Source organism: Mus caroli, unplaced genomic scaffold (assembly GCF_978045245.1).
Source record: "Mus caroli unplaced genomic scaffold, Mus_caroli_1 scaffold_2, whole genome shotgun sequence".
Lineage (NCBI taxonomy): Eukaryota > Metazoa > Chordata > Mammalia > Rodentia > Muridae > Mus > Mus caroli.
In genome coordinates, this window is record NW_028227257.1 from 40,577,759 (window position 1) to 40,582,719 (window position 4,961).

The 4,961-nt window shown below is 43.3% G+C and overlaps 1 pseudogene; it reads left to right on the forward strand.

Moving 5' to 3' along the window:
- Nucleotides 1-2,281: 2,281 nt before the first annotated feature.
- Nucleotides 2,282-2,877, forward strand: LOC110307158 (ADP/ATP translocase 2 pseudogene; annotated as a pseudogene).
- The last annotated feature ends 2,084 nt before the right edge of the window (nucleotides 2,878-4,961 follow it).

A 4,961-nucleotide genomic window follows, 5' to 3' on the forward strand; every position in this document is an offset into this window, starting at 1 on the left:
GGTGTTGGGAACTGAACCCAACCCTCTGAAAATACAACAAATTCTCTTAAGCCCCTAAGAAGACAGTTGTTTTGTTGAATCTTAGTGAGGCTTTAGGGGATTTGACCTGACTTGGGTGACAAGGGAATAGAAACAGAACAGGCACACGGACCCAGAAAAACTGGAGTCAGGTGTGTTGAGGTTGAAAAACTGGAATCAAGTGTGTTGAGGTTTGGTCTGTTGCTGTGTATTTTAATGCTAAATTCTGTATCCCAAGGTCTAGTTGTCTCAAGAAAAGTGACTACTCACACATGCGTGCTTTTGTTGTGCAAACCTTGGTCTTTAAAACTATTGGTTAATAAAGATGCCTACAGCCTGCACCTGGGCAAAGAGGGGTAGGTGGGGCTTTGGTTCCTGGACTTGGGAGCTGAGAAACCACAAGAATAGGGAGAAGTAGGAGGAGGACGATGCCATGGGAGTAGGTGAATCATGAGAGCATGGCCATGGGGGGGCAGTCAATTGGAGTAGGAGCAGCCCAGACAGAACATGGCAAGTTGTATCTTGGGGTTATTGACAGGGAAGTAGACAAAATAGCATAGAGGGTTGATATCTGCCCCACTCTAGTGCTTTAAGGCTTATTATAAATATAAAGATTTTGTGTCTTTTATTTGGGAACTAAATGATCTATGGTGAGATAGAACCCCCCCCCATTAATATTTACCACAATGCAGGTGCACTGGGCTCTCTGATGGAAAAGCTGCAGCACCCTGGAAGCTCAGTGGGTTTATCATATGCAGTTGCATAGGGAGGCAGCATTCTGCTATACAGATGAACCAAGAAGACAGGCTTAACTAATCTCAGGAGGTGCAGTATCTGTATGGGATCAGTCTTCAGGCTGGAAATACTCAGGAGGCAGAAAGCTGTGGGGATATTTTCTGCATATACTATTATCATTCACACTTGGACCAGAGGAAGGCTTTGCTTTCCCATGCATCTCATGGTGGTGATGGTGGTGGTGGTGGTGGTGGTTGCTTTGCCATTTTGCCATTATCTTGGTCTGTGACGTGATCATGGCCATGTCAACAATACACATTCACTGGGGATTTCATTTACCCAGGTCTTCCTCCACTCCTTAGATATTTTGCTCTCCAGTATTTGGAATACTCAATGTTTAGATTATATGTCTCCTCAAACATATAACTTTAGTCCTTAAAATATCACAGTAGTGTCAATGAGCTGGCTCTGACGGTAAAGGTATCTACCACTAAGCCTGACAATGAGTTCAGTCCCTAGGATCTGCATGGTAGAGGGCAAAATCTTATTCTTGCAAATTGTTCTCCAACATGGTACCACTACACCTATGTGAGTGGTGCATGTATGACTCCCCACGTGAATGAATAAATAAATTATATACAGTATATATTTATATGTAATTATGTATAGTATTTATATTATATTATTAATTATATGTAATATATTTATACATATATAAATTGTGATATATTGTATTATGAAGTATAATATAGTACATTATAAAAATATATGTATATATTTATCTTACAGTGTTTTGAATGTCATGGCATGGGCAAAGTGACTTGAATTCTTTTGTTTTTGGTTGGTATTTTTGATAAAGGGTCACACTATATAGTCTTGGTGACCTGGAATTGACTATGTAGACCAGGTTGGCCTCAAACTCACAGAGATCTATCTGCCTCTGCTTCCTGTGTGCTGAGAGTAAAATGCATGCTACTAGGTCCTGCTGTGATTTATGTACCATGAGCATTCGGTGCCTCCTGAGGCCAGAAGATGGTATTAGATCTCCTGGAACTGGAGTTAAGATTAATGGTATGTTAGTGCGCTCTCTCTCTCTCTCTCTCTCTCTCTCTCTCTCTCTTCTATTTACCCATGGACTGGAACTTGAACCTGGGTCCTCTGAAGAGCATGCAGTATTCTTAAACTCTGAGTCATCTTTCCAGCTCCAGAGGCAATTTAAAAAAAAAAAAATTCATGGGAGGAATTTCCATTTTACTTACTATAAGTGAGAATACTTACTTAACTATAAAGTACTATACTTTATATAACTTCATAATATTTATAATTACTTTATAATACTATAAAGTACTGTACATTATACTATACTTACAGTAAGCACTTACTATAAAGTAAAAGCACTTTAAAACTTATGTTTTAAACTTACTATAAAGCTTCAGTAATTAGGGCATGGTGGACCAAGTCCTGTGCCAACACAGGAGCGTGTAGACAAATAGAAAATACAAGTTCAAGCCCAGCGTCCAGTAGTCAAAGCCAGTTGTCAACCCAGTCCTGTCCAGCTTTCCTCTGTCTCTTCTTTTTCTCTTTCAACATGACAGATGCCTCTGTGTCGTGCACCAAGGACTTCTTGTCTGGTGGAGTGGCTGTGGCTGTCTCCAAGATGGCAGTAGTACCCACTGAGAGGGTCAAGCTGCTGCTGCAGATTCAGCATGTCAGCAAGCAAATCATGGCAGAGAAGGAATACAAGGGCACTATCGATTGCATGGTTCATATCAGCAAGGAACAGGGAGTCCTGTCCTTCTGCCATGGTAACCTGGCCAGTGCCATCAAATACTTCCTCACCCAGGTTCTCAACTTAGCCTTCAAAGAGAAACACAACCATATCTCACTGGGTGAGCTGGACAAGAAGACCAGTTTTGGTGCTAGTTTGCAGGGAACCTGGCATCAAGTGGTGCTGCTGGGGCCACATCGTTGTGCTTTGTGTACCCGCTTGATTTTGTCCGTACCCATCTAGCAGCTGATGTGGGCAAAGCTGGAGCTGAAAGCAAAATCAAAGGCCTTTGTGACTGGCTAGTTAAGATCTATAAATCATGTGGCATCAGCATCATCACATGTATCCTTCTGTAAAGGGGGGCATTTATTTTGAGATGATTTTGCTATGTGTTTCAGGCTATTCTTGAACTAAAGATCTTACAGCTCCAGTACCTTGAGAGCTGGTTTGTACCTTGTAGTGGTCCAAATGTGGATGTTACCTATAGGCTCATACAGTTGAATACTTGGTTCCCAGATAGTGGAGTTTCTTGAGGATAATAAGAAAGTGTGGCCTTATTGGAGGAGGTGTGTATTGAGGAGTTGGCTCTGTGGTTTTTAAAACCCAAGACTTTTTGCAGTTAGCTCTCCTTCTATGTCTAATGCTCATATGGAAGGAAGTCTGCTCACCCCTACTTGCTCCAGAGCCATGCCTGCTTGCTGCCATGCTACTGACTAGGATGGTCATGTACTGAGCCTGAGACTCTGAAATTCTAAGCCCCAATAATGTCTTTATTTCATAAGTTGCCTTGGTCATGGTGTTCTGACACGGCAATAGAAAAATAATTAAGACACACCTTCATGCTCAGCATAAAAAAGAAGAGAAAAAGCATTGTACCTACAGTGAAAAGCTACTCACCCCTCCCTTCTCTTCATCCCAGAATTGGTGTATACATTTGTGCAGCATTCTTATACCTGTCTCCTCTGTATACACAGTCTTGTCCAATGAATGACTTATTGACTCCTTTCTAATTGTGTAAACATGGACATGAATAGCCTCACAGCTAACATCCTTCTCAAGTCAGTTTCTCAGGATATCTCACTCTTGTATGTAGGTGTTTTATCCTCACAGGCAAGCTTTATGAAAGAGCATATAAAATGGATGTAGGTGCCTGTGTGGTTGGATTGCTATGGCTGCCGGTCCAAGGGCACAGTTTGAAGCAGACAAGTAGGGGCCTGAGCCTGCCTGGGTCAGGCTGATGCTGTTTGATGCTGCTTAGCCTGAAACAAACTAAACTTCTTTGAAGTCAACAGGCCCAGACAGAAGAGGCACTTTCTCAAGTTGTTAGTCTGGGAAGGTCTCAGAGCATAGGGCTCCAGTATTGACTTCAGTTGCCGGAGCCAGCATAGGTTCTCAAGTGTTATTTTATCTTACCTCCTCCTGCAGCAAGGAGGGCAGTTAGTTGGTGGTTTCCTGGCCTTTGCTTAGCAAAAGCTCTACCACACTGCTGCTCTTTTAGCAGCCACAGCAGGGCTTCTGACCACTCAGTCCTAGGCAGGTAGCAGTGCCTTAGGCTTTTTCACAAAACAGGCCTAGAATTCTGGTCCAGGGTTGTAGATTGCTGGCGAGAGCAGTGTGCTCCAAGAAGATGACTTTTACCAGGTCCAGAGGATAGATTGCCTTAGCCTAAACTGGCTACAACATCCCTGCTCTGCTTGCTGTTTAGGGACAGGCAACAAACTCCATGCTGGTTGTTGAGTTCTAAGCCCGTGTTTGCTGGGAATGCAGAGGGATAACCAGGTGAGATATGTTTTAATCTCTACAAAACTCCTCCTGGAAGACAAGTTGCCTTTACGCATGCTTCTCTGAGCCACCATAGGCCTGTTTTATCCAGGATGGAAGGTTCTGCTGGCACAAAGATTGCTAGTGAAAAGTCAGTTTTTTCCTTGGATGATTCTTAGCTGGAATCTCCTCAATCCACCTTTAAGGGCTTCAGGTTTACTGTCTTTTTTTCTGCGAGATTTCTGTTGTTGTGGTTTTTGTGCCCTTGAGCTAGAAGCACCTGTGCATAAATGGTAGAGAAGATAGTGTCATCCTTGGCTTTGGACCAAAGAGGGAAGCATGGCTCCTTTGGAGACGTCGTAAACTGCTGTCAGACCCCTTGGAAGCTACTAGAACTCAGGGAAACCACTGAAATTTATTTACTGCTGGCAGTCCCAGTGGTATATCAGCGCAGAGCTAAAAAGGGGAAAGTAGAAGGGAGATTCAGTAGGAGGCCATAACGTGGAAATGCAGACATGGCTAAGCTTATGCTGCCACCTTGTGGCTCAGTCTGAAAAAGGTGCTTCAGGAGGGTGAATGGACAGATGAGCAGCATAAAGGAACTGTGAAGGCTTGATGCCCCAGTGAAGAGGAATGCTAAGGTGGTGAGGCATGAGTGGGTAGGTGGATGGGTGGGGCA